This window comes from Mycteria americana, chromosome 7 (assembly GCF_035582795.1).
Source record: "Mycteria americana isolate JAX WOST 10 ecotype Jacksonville Zoo and Gardens chromosome 7, USCA_MyAme_1.0, whole genome shotgun sequence".
NCBI classification, from domain to species: Eukaryota; Metazoa; Chordata; class Aves; order Ciconiiformes; family Ciconiidae; genus Mycteria; species Mycteria americana.
The window spans coordinates 29,893,707-29,909,326 of record NC_134371.1 but is presented as its reverse complement, the minus strand read 5'-3'; the positions used below and the strand labels follow the sequence as shown (position 1 = coordinate 29,909,326).

The 15,620-nt window shown below is 49.3% G+C and overlaps 2 protein-coding genes across 2 annotated transcripts in view; both read right to left on the bottom strand.

The window, feature by feature from the left end:
- Positions 1–10,391, bottom strand: part of SLCO2A1 (solute carrier organic anion transporter family member 2A1) — a 45,745-nt gene extending 35,354 nt beyond the window's left edge. The window contains exons 1-7 of the mRNA XM_075507651.1: positions 10,277–10,391; positions 6,893–7,322; positions 6,445–6,627; positions 5,691–5,864; positions 4,284–4,444; positions 3,471–3,601; positions 902–2,705 (exon numbers count right to left, since the gene is read on the bottom strand). The gene's annotated coding sequence lies outside the window, so the exon portion shown is untranslated. The remainder of the gene's footprint in view (positions 1–901; positions 2,706–3,470; positions 3,602–4,283; positions 4,445–5,690; positions 5,865–6,444; positions 6,628–6,892; positions 7,323–10,276) is intronic.
- The window catches only part of RYK (receptor like tyrosine kinase), a 94,450-nt gene continuing 89,105 nt past the window's right edge, over positions 10,276–15,620 (bottom strand). Inside the window, exon 17 of the transcript XR_012776485.1 lies at positions 10,276–10,397. The gene's annotated coding sequence lies outside the window, so the exon portion shown is untranslated. The remainder of the gene's footprint in view (positions 10,398–15,620) is intronic.

Genomic DNA, 15,620 nt, shown 5'->3' with positions numbered 1-15,620 from the left:
TACAGACTGTGACAGGCTGGGTTTAATTTACCAGCAACGTATATTTGATCTGGAGCAGAAATACTGGTCATAGGGAGGTACACAGCCATACCTGAAGAACAGGCTTGGCTGGCTCACAGCACGACCTGCTCCTGAGGATGGAGAGCGAGGGGAAGGAGGTTTACCAGCACCCAAGGAGGTGGTCCAGCCCTCAGGAAGGGGGCACCACGGTGCCCACAGTGGAGAGGCACATCCAGAGGAGCATTTGGGACAAGCAACGGCCGAGCCCCAGAGTGGGATGTGACACTGCTTACCCTCCAGCTGAGGCCACCACCAGCCCTGCGGGGAAGTCAGCCATGCCCAGAGATTAGGAGTGACGTCAAGGTGGGATGGGAGAGCAGGTAGTTTATACTGAAGATGATGGCAGAGGTGCATGTCAGCATTAAACCACCCCTCCCACGGTTGACTGCCCACAATGAGCTAACCTGAAGCAGAGGATATTTGTCTGCACTGGTGACTAATAAATACGTTAAGCAAATCTGTTGTGCTCTCCATCCTATAGGCAAACCCAGTCAAATTGAGCCTCCTATGATTCTTGCAGGGCAATGGCAGGAGAAAGGCGCATTCTGGAGGAATAAATGGGAAGGCAAGATTTGCAGGGCTGCAATTGCACCGTGGGGGTGATTGCAGAGCCTGGAGACTTGGCAGGCTGAGTCTTTAAGAGCAGAGAGGAAAGCAGAAAGCTCCTCCACTTTTTCTTAAAAGTAAGTGACACGCTATAAGTGAACAGGGGATTGGAGGAAAAGCATCTAAATGAGCCCTGGTGGTGCTTTATGTCACATCTCTTAAACAGCCACTTTCTTTTCCTCTGCCTTTTCTGTTTTAAGTAAGTCTTGACAAAATTAGGCCACTTGAGACTCACCATCAATTGAATCCCTGCCATAAGATACCAAAGGTGCTTCAGTTAAACTGGAGATGACCTGATGTGTGGATTATTTTGGTGGGTCCCCGCTGAACCAGCCAACTCTCCTTTCTCCGTAATACCTTTTCCACCTCTCCTTTCTCTGTAGCCGCTTTCAGAGATGCCAGCCCCAAGGTGTCACATTTGGGGCCTTTTGCTCAGTATGTTCCAGAGAAGGAACTCTGATGGTTGGTGAAAGGAGGAGGTGGTAGATTGGAATTAAGATTTATTACACACCCTCCCCAGCCAGTCATTTGCATGACATTTGCATGCACAATAAATGCTGCCCCACCATAAACAAGAGGAATCACAGGGGTGGAAGATGATGTGCATCACTCAGTGCAATGTCAGTGCTGTGAATACCAGCACCCAGCAGGGCTGTGCCAGTGAGGACCCTGCAACCCTCACACCCTCCAGCCACCACTGTAAAGCCCTCCTGGCACTCTCTGAGTACAGTATTCAAAATAACCAGATGTTTGTAGTTGGGCCAGAGCCCTGGCCTTTGCTGCAGGATGTGTTCTGCAAACCCAGAACAAAGAGACAGTCCTTGCCTTGAAGGATTTGCAATCTAAAGCATCAGTATCCTGTAGTAAAAGCAATTAAATGAGGCAGACAAGGATCTGACTGTGCCATTGAAAGCAGGATTGCATTTCCTTGAAATTGTTTCTAGTGATCCTGATGAGACAGTCTAATTTAACTCTGCCCACTGCCAATAACCTTTACGTTCACTAAGTATTTCAGGAACAGTGCCCCTAAGCAAGACTTCTGCAGCCTAGAAAGGTAGAGTTAAATATTTTTGTAAAATTCCTTAACCCTGATTCCTCCATGGACCTACATACCCAGGAGAGACAGACTTTTTCAGACTCTCCTGTGCCTTGAAATCAGTTGCAGGGCAATTCTGTTATTTCACACCAAAAACACTGCATCCAGCAGCACCAAAACCTGCTGCTGCTCGTAAGGTATGTTGTTAAACCCCTGGTAGCAGGTCTAGAGAGATGCCATCCTACAGGGTGAGGGGGAGATGTGCGACTAAATCAGACCTTGAGGAGCTCAAGGAGGTATCCACAAGGATACCCCAATGCCCTGACTGCTGGCAGATGGCACATCCCAGCACAGGGAAGGCGGAGGTGACATCTCAGCATCACCTACCTCAACAACTGCTCTCCATTGGGTGCAATCCAGAAACACGGGCCTCTCCAGGAAAAGAGCTGATGGAGACCTCACATTTCAGCCTCCTCCTTCTGTTGCAAAGGTCTGGCAGGTGATGTGCGAGATGCATCACCATGAGTGATGCAGCACCCTCTTATCTTATTCACTCCTGGTGATGATTCTCTGCTTTCTGACAGACAAGGGATCAACATGACTACAGAGTCCCCACAGAAGCCCCATGAAGGGGCAGAAGGGCTGAGATGGTCTTCACAGTTTTGGAGATGGGGAGACCCATGTGCCCACACCTGTCACATCCCACTGTAAATCTTCACCTCCTCAAAGAGCTGATGCTTGTCAGATATATTGACCGTTTACCTTGGAAATTATTTTATTTAGCTGTTCTGCCACCTCTGAAAGACCTCAGATTGCTCTGGCAGCCACCATTCCAATGGAAATGAAAAAAAAAAAAAAGTAGACAAAAGCTTTAATGAATATTACCCCATTATGTGAAAGGAGCTAGTCCAAACGTGTGGCAATCATGGCTCCGATTTGACCCCTCCTGAAGTTGTGGTAAGGACAGTTAAACCACAAAGTTTGGATGCTTGTCCGCTTCCCTCTGGAAAAAAGGTTAAATTCAATAAAAAGAGGGTAAGAGAGAGTGAATTCAGCACATCTCATTCCACAAGACTGTACTCATACCACTGCAAGTCCTGAAGGTCTGGGCACCGTTAAATATGGAATGAGAGTTATGTGTTTGCAATGAAAATGGTTCAGACTCCCCTTATATGCAGCAAAATATTTTTATGATACTATATATTGACTTATTTAGTGACAATGGCAACAAGACTGCCAAAGTTGCATAATCATCTAATTTTTTTTTTCCAGCTACTTGGCAGTTTCATAAAAACTCCTTGTTTGGTTTGAAATCTTCCAAATTTCCCTGATACTGTGCGAGTGTGCGTGTGTGGTTTGGCTGTCACTATGTAAAGGTCAACCCACTAAATAAAACAGCCTGAATTTCAATAAGCAGCAAACCAAAACCAAACCAATAAAACCTGTTCTCCTCACGCTGGACATGAGGCAGAAGCAGTTGTGAGTAAGACACTGAGATTTGGCAGCCACCAACTCCTGCTGACATGTGTTTTGTAGAGCTCTACTGGAAATTGGTTTTGACAGAACCATTGTTGTGTGCCCAAAGCAGTTCAGATCTCTTAATTTCCCTCCTCCTGCTCCAGAGAGGTTTTCCCAGGAGAGCTGCTGCCACATGCTCTTTACATCCCCATGCAACACCTCTGCAGGGTGCCTCTTCCCATGCGGTTCACTCCAGCATTGATATTTAGCAGCTAGAAGCCCAAAATTAAGGTGAAGGCTTGGCCAATACCTTGCTGCTGGCAGCTCTGGCTCCATCTCAGGCTGCAGCCCAAGAAGAGGACCTGGGCGTCACCCAGGGCAGGATGGAAAGCTGCAATGTCCGTCATACAAAAAGTGCTGGAAGCCTTCTGTTTGGAGAAGCTGGAATAAAAAAAAGCAAGAAGGTTCTTGACCACAACAAGATCCTCTCCTAACTCTGAATGTGCGATAGGGAAGGGCTGATTTTGAGCTGGTATCAGCATTAGCCATTTCAAGTCAAAATGTATTTGTTTTCCTTGGAACAGGCAAGTTGAACTGGAACAATGGCTGGAACTGACATTTTGCAAGGAAAGATTTTGTTTCATCTTGAAAGGCTGAAACACCTTGAAATATTTTCCAATGGAAATGACATTTTGTTTCTGCTGATGCACATGGGAATCATCCTGTCACAGTTTCCATCCTCCTCTAGCTGCTCCCACTTCAGCGGGAGGGACCCAAGGAGACACCAAACACATGTGGCATGGACCAAGAGGGATGGAGAGCCATCCAACCATCACATCCAGGGTGACAGAGAGAACACAAATAGTCACTATGGGCACAGCTCATGAAAAGACCCTTTTTAATGGGAGGGGCAAGACATCCAGTGAGATCTGTTTTAGTCTGCATGAGCGAATTATGAGAGGAGCTATAAGACCTTGAGGGAAGGCGAAGTTATCCCCCTAAGAATCTAAATAGGCTATGAGCAAGAAAAAACTAGGTACTAAAATGTGACAAGACCTCTGAATTCATAAAAGAGTTAAACAGCAGGCCCAGGAAAAGCCCAGGAATAGCTCTTGATTTCTACCTGACAGGAAGACACTGCCTCTTTGCATCTCCTCCATGGGCTGCTTGAGGAGATGAGCATGGGAGCAAGTCCCTATGAGAGCTGTGTCCAGAGGCACTGGTGTAAGGCTGCTAAAGGTGAAGAGATCCTGTTTGAATTTTTGTGCAGGTACCAGAGGAGCACTGGAAAGAAGAGAAGTCAAAAATCCTGTCAGTTTTCCATAAAGAAGTGGCGGGGGGGGGGGGGGTGTAAAAGATAATGATTCAGAAATCTGAATCCTGCTTTGTTGTAGTCTCAGATTTCTTGTACTTGGAGAGCTTGAGAAACCTCAAACCACTCACATCTCAAATCCAGACAAAAAGCCCTATTCCTGAAAAGCTTCATCAACAGAGGAAAGTTTCAATCTCAGGTTGGCTGCAACATTTCCCTTTCACAATTTCAAAACATTTCCTTTAGATCACGGCTGTTTTAGTACTATGGGATTAACTCACATTCCTAAACAATCATTTCAGAGCAAAGTAATCTGCCACTGTTTCCTTTTGAAAATTGGCTGATGACTCTGAAATTTCTTTTTTTTTTCCCACATTCTAAATTAAAGTGAAAAGTTTTGGGTTTGAAACAAAATGCGCCTTTTAAAAAATTGATTGTTTGTTTTTTAAATACAAGAGAAAACAAAGCTTTCACAGTCAAACAGGTTGGAAACAGGATCCTTTGTTTCCTTTTTCCTTTATTTTGTGAAGACAAACCAAGAGATTCCCAAGCTGGAGAGATGCTTGGGGTCTATTTGCAACAGGTTCAAAACCAGCCTCTTCACACAGCCAGCACTTTCCTCCCTTTAGCAACCACTTCTCTCAATCTGGATGCTCTAAGTGAACATCAATGGCAGGATACAGTCCTCCAAGCATGCTGTGACCCCATGGAGAGAGGATCAGAGCTGGGGTTTGCAGGAGTGGTGGACCCAAGCCTTGGCATGCTGCTGTCCCCAGTGCACTCATGAAGATCCAGAGATTTAAGACACAGCACGGTTTCTTTTCCCAGTTTCGTTTTCCTTTTGTAACCACATGACCGAGGTTTTGGCCAGCATCCTAAGTTCTCGGTACCCCCGAGAAGAAGCTGCCCCGAGTCTTCCTGAAAACCACGCTGTTTGCGGTGAGTGCTGTCATGCTCTTACATCCTTCTGAGAAGAGCCTGATGGAGAAAATACTTTTGCTCCCGGACCACCTTGTGCCTCATGGACCACTGTCTCCACTGCAGCGCGGCTGGCGGAGGAAGTGACTCACCCACCACATCCTTGGACCAAGTCCAGCCAACACAGTCCTCTACCTCATGGGTTTCAGCACTACCAGGCCAGCTTAGATTTAACGTCAGCAGAGAAACCTGACTATTTATAGCTGCTCTGAGAAGACTAATGATCATTGATTGACATACAAACAAGGAAGCAGAGCATGAAGAAATAAACACATCTGGTGAAGAGCTGTCAGCTCTGATGATACTTGCAGCATGCCTTCACACTTCACTGGTGCTTGCTTCAGAGCCATCCCGTCAGAGGACTGATTGACTTCTCAGCCAGGTATGCCTCTGCCATGGCTGCTTAACTTCACCCTAGAAAACAAGACAAATATTTATTTTTTTACAGGGTAATCAGTAAATTGTTCTGACAGCCATGATGGACCACTCCTACCCAAAAGAACTCCTTTGACGAAGACAGATACCATGTTCCTGATGGGACTGAATTTTCTCACCTTAGAAATTAATTGTTTTGAATCAGGAACATTGTGTTCCTAGTCTGTGTCTGACAGTTGTGGCTGAACATTAGGTAAAGGACCTGCCCTTAGGTTTGAATCCCAGAGCAAAAGGCATGGCTGAGATCCCACTGATAGGAGCCATACTGGTTGGCTACACAGAGACCCTGCTCCAGCTCTCTTTGACATCCCAACACAGATCAGGGACCTTGAGGAACTGTAAGGGAAGGTATGCTCCAATGTAAAAAGGATATGGTCAATGGTGGTCCACTGAAGATCACCCAAAGGCAATCATTTCAAGAGTGAGCTGACAGCCCAGGGAGCAAGCTACCTGTTTTCCCTTGGAAGTGGCATTTTAAATAGTTTCCCTGCACCCTGAGCAAAAGGAGAGGTATGGGAGATGCTGTTCTTTAGAGAAGAAACTCCCTTGAGCTCCTCACCTGAAGGGAGGACCACGCACCACCACCATATGGATGGGATGGCAGAGGTCAAGGCCCGCATAAGACAGGTTTGGCCAGCATTTAGGTTTGCACAGTCCTTCTGCAGTTCCCTTCTTTCTTCAGATCTCCTCGTGGAGCTGGCGTTAAGGAGTAGCAGCTTCATCTGGCAGGGCTGGTCAATGCCTGGTAAGAACGATGGAAATCTGCGTGGACACCAATGCACTTTTTGGTGCCAGCTGTTGAGCCCTCCACAAACAGCCTTTGGGACCATGTCAGTGGGGGTTGTCAAGCCATCGCTTCCTGAGTGCTGTCCTGCTTTTGGTGAGGAACTACCAAAGTCCTCATCCCATTTGGCCCAGACCCCCTCCTCCATGACACACAAGAGACACCAAAAACCCCACGCTCTCGTGCTCCCCTCAGCACCACGAAAGGAAAAGCTGTGACTCACACTGAATGGCATGTTATCCTTGCAAGTTCATTAATTTGTTCCTGTTATTTGACCCCTGGCTTCACTTGTCTTTCTTTTGCAAGGACAGCTGTTGGTCCAGGTCACACCAATGAAAAATGTAAAGCCGGTTCTGGGAACTGCTTCCTGAAACGTGTCCATCTGTGTTATCCCTGTGTGCCAACACACTTTTGAAAGAGCCTCTTGACTAGAAACATTCAACTGGGAAGGGAAATGGGTCATCCCATCCCACTCCTGCCTCTTCCCTGCTCCTTTGGGGAACCGGTGTAAGAAACAAAAACCTGTCCCTCGCAGAGAGGATGACCGATGGCAGGATGGGGCTGTTCTGGCACGAGGTCTTCATCATGCAATGGCTCATCTCACCACGGCACCAAACATTGGACAACACCTTTCCTCACATGACTTTTTGTTCCTAATTTAAAACAGGACACAATGAGACTGCAAAGACAAAAATAGTGGTTTAAATTTAGGTAGGATAGACTGAGAGGCACCATTGACACTTCCTCTTCCAGCAACAGTGCTCCACAGCCAGGAGGAAGCAAACAAAACAGGAGAAGCCAGGCCAGCTGTAGGATGCAGTTACTGAGAAGACAGCCAAGGAAAGAAGATATTATGATGTCTGTCCCATGGAGACTCTCTGGACAATGACTGACTCATCGCTTATAGGTGGTACTTCTGGGCTTCAGACGTCTCCCCTGCTAGACCAAGCGAAGAAGGGGTTGTAACATAGCTGGAATAGGTGGAGCCCAGTAACAGTTCCTCTCTTGCATGACTCAGGCTGTAAGGCTACCTCTTCCCACCCCCAGAGGCCCTTGCATTTGGGGTCTTCAGGGACCCAAGCTGCCCTCTTTGAGGGCTCCCGATGCCGACAGAAGGCCAAAGGCACCTGGAGACCCATCTCCTTTTCCAGTCCCACCAGGAGATTTGCTCTCAGATGAACAATGCTGACTCAAACTCAGGCTGGGCACAAACAAAGCAGCAGTGATGGGAGTGGAAGATGCCATGAGGAATTAAGACTAAGCCAGTCCCCTTCTGCTTCCCCAAACAGCAGTGCAGATCTCACTTGGTCCATCCAAGCAGCAGGAAGCAGGTTCCTAACTCTCCCAAATTAAGAAAAATTAACTCCTACAGAGGTTGCTGGCACTGGCTGCTGGCAGGGAGCGCATGCTCAGATTAACATCCCTGCTGAAAGAGAAGGGGACAGCCTTTGCTGTTTCTGGTCCACAGATCATCAGCCAGCCACCACATGCACGGTCCCAGCCCCCTAGTGCGTGCTGAGCTCCAGCTGGGTCCCAAGCACCTGCTTCCCCAGTCCTGCCCGCGAGGGAGCAGAGCGGGGCTGTGCACGCAAGCTCAGGGCCAGAACACGCAATGCCATTAAAAAACAGCAGCTCTCCAGCCTCCATCATCCCCACCACCTGTTAAAGGCTCTCTGTGATCTTTCAGGACAGCAATGGAGCCAGTCAGCGCTAATCCCGACTCATCCCTGGGCTGCTGCGAAACCCCCCGCCTTTCAGACAAATGCACACCTGGTCTTCTGTGCCTGCCTCTGTCCCTGCAACATTCAGCAGGAGATCCTGATCCCATCCAGCAGAAGAGCAACGGTCTTCAGGGCTGGTGGAGAGCCCAAGCAGGGGCAGGTGCAGATATCACCCGGCAAAGAGATGCAGGACATGAAAGGACTGTCATCCAAAGCCTGAACCAGGCTGGGAGATGCGGTCTTTGATTAGGATTCAATGCCCTGCCTTAGCACAGCTGCTGCGCCTCCAAGAGGTGGGGGAAGACCCAAGGACAGGCACATCAACCAGTCTAGTTATTGACTTCTCCTGTCAGGCAGGAAAACTCTCAGAGGAGACACCAAGGGTGCAATACAAAGCTAGGGATAAGTAGAAACTAGAGAGGCTTTAACAATTCATTACATCTGGAAGAAAGAGCTGGAAGGTTACAGCCTGGTATGAACACAACCTGTTGAATAAGCATCTGCGATGGGTACAGGCAGCAGGTTCCCTGCGCTGCAGGTGGTGCCATCCAGATGGACAAAGCAGCTGGGTTTTCCTGCTGTCACAGGGCAGCGGTGTGCCCTGGTCCCCCATGTTAATGGTCCAGAGAGACAGATGCTTGGGAAAATAACTATTATATCCCTGATATAAGAAACTGGGCAGCCTCCTCACAGGTCATCAACACAAGACATGTTGAAGAGGCAGGGGTTCAGGCTGTCTTCCCCTTCCTGCAGAAGACTCTGCTCCCCAGGCAACAAGCCCACAGCCTTTCCCTGCCTCTGCCCGCCCGCACCTCTGGAGCCAGCCCTTAGTGCAGGCTTGGTTCAGCCAGGATGTTTTCACAATCTCCCAGCAGCACCAAAACAGAAGAAATCATTCTGTAAACAGCCTGCTGTTTGCATCCCGGGCTGGAAGCTGGCCCGGTACTCCTCGTTCTGCAGTGCAGCCCTCCATTGCTAGAGATAAGAGGCTAAACCACTCGCTGAGCACCGAGCAACAGCCAACATCTCTCCTGGAGGGACCAGCCATGGGAACCTTATCTTCAGCACCCAAATCCCTTGTGGAGGGCAGCGGGTTGTGCCCCTCATTGTGCCTGTGGTGAGGAGGGCATCTCCTGGGCACCAGCCGTGAGAGCTGGGGGCTGCATTTCTCCCACCTGCACCCATGTGGGTTTTCCCCTCCAGGCGCTTGTGGCCATCTCCCTGAGTGCTCCTGGGCATGGCAGGGCTCTCCTGCAGGGAAAAGATGGCCTTGATGGGCACATGGTGCTGGGCTGGGGTCGCACTGGAGCATGGGTTGTTCCAGCCATCTTTGGGACAGTCTGAAGATGCTTAATAGGGAGAGTTTGGTGCAGCTTCCTGGAGTTGCTGCAGACAGATCAAGGAGCGTGCAGGATGGTGTGCATTGGTTGGCAGCTTGACCTTGCAAGTGCTGCTAGGTATTGCACATGAACAGCACAGACATAAGATTTGGACTCTTACGTGCGGTTTGATTTAATCTATTCAGTATTTGTACATGATAAGGTCCTTTTACAAGCAATTTCTCATTCATTGCACAACAATGTACCCTGGCAAATCCATCCCCTCTCCTACTCCTGCCATACTGGGCAGGAGCACAAGGTATCTCTGATGGGCCCCCCACGCCAACATTTCCCTCTGCAGCACGGAGTCCCTTTCCACTTACTAGACAACACTACTATTCACAGAAGCAGGCTCTTCTTATGACATGGAGTAAACCCAATATATATGGGGTGAGAAGCGGGAAAGAAGAGCTGTAGCTCAGTACAGTAGAGCCTGTCCCACCACACAGTGCCAAGTCTCACATGTTTCTTACCCTCTTTCACAACCCCCATCCCAGGAAGCCTCACCTTTGCTGCTGGCATCTTCTCAGCTCAGCAAAGTGCCAGGGCAGGGTCTTACTTCAAGCCTCCCCAGAGTAATTCCCCTTTTCCTCACGCCAGGTGATGCTGGGTCGTCTCCCACCTTCTCCTGCAGCCGCGGAGTCCAAGAAAAAAGGTAAACAGGACACTCGTCAGGCTCAAACAGGGTGTGTGCCCTTCATCAAAAAATATTTTGGAAAGACTGAATGGAATGCTGGTATGGTTTCCTCTGTTTGTCTGACTGGGGAATCTCCCCTTATCACTGACAGGGTTTGGACCAGGACCAGACGAAGAGGTGGCTGTATGCTGCCAGGTTGGTTACACAGCTGGAGGTATACATCTGGGTGTTAGGCTTTATCTTCTCCCACCAATACATGTGTACAATAAACACTTGTGAGAAGGCTGCTCCTTGGTAAGGATTCGGCACTCATGACTGAAGTTGGTGACTGCAGCAGAGAGATACCCCAAACCAAGAGCGCACCCAGGTAAAAGCAGGTCTGAAGAGGCATCATTTTGCTTCCCCAGTTTAACTCCCTAATTAAATGGGAATGTGCTGGGCTCCAGTGCAATAGAAAATTGCAGAAATGAGACCAAAAAAAAAAGCAGAACTTAAGGACACCCATGTGAGCACACATAATTTGGAAACAAGTGCCATAGATTCAAGGGGAGAGGATGGAGATGGAAACCAATGACCCAGAAGTAGAGCAAGTGAGGACTGAGGATCTACCACCACAGTTGTGACCATGCCAGCTTGACAGTGCAGACAACATAACACAGATACCAGAGGGGAAATCCCCTCTGTCCCCCAGCAGGACATCTGACGGCTTTCCATGAGCAGGGCGACCAGGGCAGGCACCTCCCATGCCTATGTGCCATGGGGCTCCAGCGCTTTCTGGTCCTGCGTCCAGTGCTGGTCAGTGGTGGCCCCATGAGAAACATGATCCTAGACCTGGTCCAGCCTGATCCTGCCTGTATCCTACGCAGCTGCTCCAACCCCAGGCAAATGGAGAACACGCAGGGGATGCACAAGGCCATGTGCTCCTGACGTAGAGATGGAGCGATAGGGATGTCACTGTGTTTTTTTGGTTAAGCATTGCGCACTGGGCAATTACGCCCTGCTGTTCGAAATGCTTATTTCATGTATGGCTTCAGCTTTGCCTGCCAGAGCAGCAAACCCACTAATGCTAGGCTGTTATCTGTGCTGGCACTCATCGCAGACTGTGGGCAGATCACCTCCACATCCCTCCTCCGCTTACCAAACAGGTCAGGGCCAGGAAGATGCCCAGGGATGTGATAAGAAATGTCTGCATGCTGTTAGCAGGGGAGAAGATGCAGCCTCCCCTGCTGCTGCTCTGGGCTCACCTCTGCCACCAGTGGTAGCCCTGACGGCCACGGGCCACCACGGGAACCTGGCCCAGAAGAATACATCCCCAAAAGACTGGGGCTGTGATGCTGCCACCTCTGTGAAGCGAGGCACTGGAAGCAATCCCAGCATTATTTTTTTGCTTTGGGAGGGAAAATGAAAACATATTGTGGAGACAGACTATTTTAAACTTGCTCCAGCCTCTCTTGCCAAGTCTGGAAAGCTGCTGCCTAGACCAGGGAGTCTGGTGGTCCCTTTCTTTTCCATGGCGGATGGAAATGAGTGCGGTGCGAGTAGGATATTTTCCCTGCTTCATTGTTTTCAAGCCATTTCAGAAGCTAAGCAAGTTTCCAAATAGAGGGGTGGATTGGCATCACCTTAATGAAAACTAATTAAACATAATTATTTAGCCTGTTGAAAATATTTGTGCTCCACCAGGAACACCCTGCAGTTGGCTATTAAAAGGCAGGAAGAAAGTACTTCTTCCAGAAGCAGGTTTTCATGTCAGTTACTCTGGTGGCTAGAGCTTCTCATCGAGGCTTTTCACGCACCGTCTGCTTACAAACATCAGGGTAGCAAAGAGCCTGCACAACCAACCTGATTCTTGAGTTTTTTGGGGTAGGGAACTCCTTTCCCCACCCAGTTTCATGGACTTAGGATACACAGGGAGGTGGGTAGAATGAGGGGTGCAGCTTCATCCCCACCTTTTGTTTTTTCCCTGAAAGCTGCTGGATTTGGGGGTGGAGGGGAGTATTTTTAGAGTAAGTCGATTCCTCCCAGGACACATTCTCTGCTAGAACAACTCCAAAACCATGCAGGCATGCAAACAACAAGCCGCAATGGAGTCACTTTGGCTAAATCAGTAAGTTTTATCAGATGATCTCAGTTTACAGGGAAGGCCATTTCTCAGAAGCAAACAGCTAGGGAGCTGTCAGCCCCTGGTTTGGACAAACAGATGAGCACCAAGCTAAGCTATTAGGAAGATTAAGAAGCCTGGTTTCCAGTGAATCTGTGTTATATACATTACTCTCCTCCTCTTTACATTACTATCCCGCAGCTCTGTCCCTGTGATGCCTGGCTTGGGAGCAGGGACATGCAGCATGCGACTGGCAATGCTTGGTGGTCCATGCAGCAAATGACAGGGAGATCCTCCTCACCTCTCTCTCCTTGGGATGGTTCTCCATCTCTTCCCTCCGGTCATCCACTCAGTTTTGGGGAGCTGAATTATCCCCGAGCCCTTTGCAACTCATTCAAGGGCATCTCTCAACAACCACGTCCCATATTCCAGATAGGAAGAGCAAGCATGGCGTGGTGGGGTCGGTGTTTACAAGCCTGGCAGCTCAGGCAGAAGACAGGGGAAACTGCCAGCACATGCTCCAGGGCTGCCTGAAACTGAGGAAGCCATGAGCAGAAAGGCTAGGCTGGGTTCTCGGCACCAGCCGTGCTCTTCCCAGAGCTGAAATAATAAGAAAAAGGAACGCATGTTGCAAAACTGCAGGAGCCCACAGGCAGAGTGCACTGGAGAGCAACTTGACCTCAGACAGGCTTTGCCCAGTGAGACCCATGGGATGGGGGTGAGCAACAGCAGAGCTGAAACCCACAGATTCTCAGATCTCAGGCTTTTCACAATCCACCTTCCATGGAAAACATACAATTTTTAATTGAAAGCAGCCCAAAGTTGCCACCTCCAACACCCATGGCTGGTTTGGGGCAGGACCTGCTGCAGCCCCACCTTCACCAGAGATCTTCAGCTGCACCAGTCCCCTTCCCTCCAAGGCCACCCGCAGTCCATCCCACTGTCCTTGCAGCCACTGCCTCCTCCTGTCCGTCTGATCTCACCCCAGGCACAACTCCCCCCTCTCTGGGCCATAGAAACTATGCAAACCATGGCTGATTCCCCATGGTTTCCTCCTTGCCTGTTCTCTGGAGGCTTTGCAACAGCCCTACATATGCAAAGCCTTGTCTTCCTCAACCATTGCTTGGAGAAAAAAAGCAAAGTGTGCCTGCAGGGGGAAGGAGCCAACAAGCTTGGTGCATTGCCTCCTTCCCTCCTCTGGTTGCTCTCCCTAATTACTGCTCCAAGGGCTTTCAACCACCTGACTCATTGATACCTGCGCTTATCAACTGCTGGATGAGCTTTGGCAAGATTTTCACGCTGGCTTGCTTCTGACAAAGCCCTGTTAAAATTGGGTGAAAGTGACAAAAATAATCAGGTTTCCAATACTATTACAGAAAACAACAACTTCTATCTGACAGTCAAAGACGTTCAGTCCCTCCTCCACACTGGCTGCTGTATCCCTGAAAGGCAAGGGAGCTTCTGAGGGAATAGCCAAGCCAAACCTCCTCTTTGGGTCTGTCCATCACCTCTGCCCACCACTGGCCTCTAAGCAGCCCTTAAGCAAAACTGGCATCTTATTCCCTGTGGAGATCTGCCTCAGGTACCTGGTAAATCTGTGGGTCCTGGCCCCCATGGCCATGAGGGCATTTGTCAGCAGCTGGCAAAGCAGAACATTTTTCCACCAGCTGTTAGGAACAAGCTCTCCTAAAGGGGACTGGGTTTAGAAACAGGGACCCAGCTCCTCCCTGCATGCCCAGCACAGCATCTCTCCTAAGCTGCATGAACCAGATCCTCACTGTGGGTCCTCCATCAGCTGCACTGCCGAGCACTGGCTGCTGACCCGCTGAGGAGGCTTCTTCCAAGGCAGGTGGGGCTTGGCCAGCCTGCCTGCCCTAGCAAGCACCCTCCATGCCAGCACCCTGAATCCCACCTACTCTCAGCCAGACCGTCCCTGGTTCCTGGGGCCAGCAAAGTGATGGAAGCTCCTTTGCGAGCAGAGCTGAGGGCATCTCAGTTTTTGGGCAGCCAGTGTTTCAAAGAGGGGTTTGAGAGCACCAGTCCCTGGCCACCAAGGAGGTGGCATCTGCCACTGTGACTCAGAGGGAAAGTCAAATTCTGATAAGACCATGCTATTCAACAGTGGATGTGACTAACCACTGTAACTAGCAAGGGGAGGGAGAATTCTCCCTCCCATGTGATCATCAAGCCAAAACTGGCAGCCCTGCTGGGGAAGGTGCAGGCTCAGCCCAAACCCAGGCTGGGGGGTGTTTTGGAGAGGGAACAGTCCAGGATCCCCTCAGCCTCTGCAAACCTGGCTGCACCAGCAGCAACTTACCCCCTACAACGTTCAAGGGGGTTTCAAAAGACGAGCCGAAAGGAAACCCTGAAGCACAGATCCCACTTCTTAATGGACAGCAGGGCTCACAGGGATTCAAGAGAAGACCACACAAGTTCACAGAGGAAGAGGCAATCGCAGCAGTGTTAGAGCTGGGGAGAGACCAGGGAAGAGCACCATGGCCCCTGGTTGTCTGTGAAGAGGAGCTCCTTGGAAAAGAGCATGGGACAAGGTGGGACAGGCAGGAGGACCTGGGCTGATCTTCTACAGTTCCCCCATTGGTAACATGAGGTTGCAGACAGGAAAAGAGGAGCTAGCTGTCATTGCCATGCCAAGATGAAGCATGCAAATACCACAAGCTTGGACCTGAAGTCCAGGAAAAAGGATGTCAAAAAAATAAAAAAGCCAGACCAACTAAGCACTTACTTGTGTGTTTTTGAAAACACCTATCTGATCCCATTCTCAGCCTTCACTCCTGTGCCATGAAGCTGGCTGCATCTTTTCAATGTGATCGCTCAGTCTCCATATCAGCTTCCCTGAGGCTTCAGGTGAGTGCAAATTTTGTAAGTCACAGATAAAATCACAGCAGTTACCAATACCAGTGTCATCAGAGCAGTGAGGTGAGGTCCGTAGAAGCAAGCAACATCTTTTATTAATATTTCTAAGCAAAACATCACCTCTCCTCTCGAGCCTTGTCTTGCTAAAGCTGTGCACATAACTTCCCATAAGTCTTCCCAGTTTAGTTTCTAGGGAAGCTTTTGGCACGCTTGTGGTAATTTCTTCCTATTTGTTAATT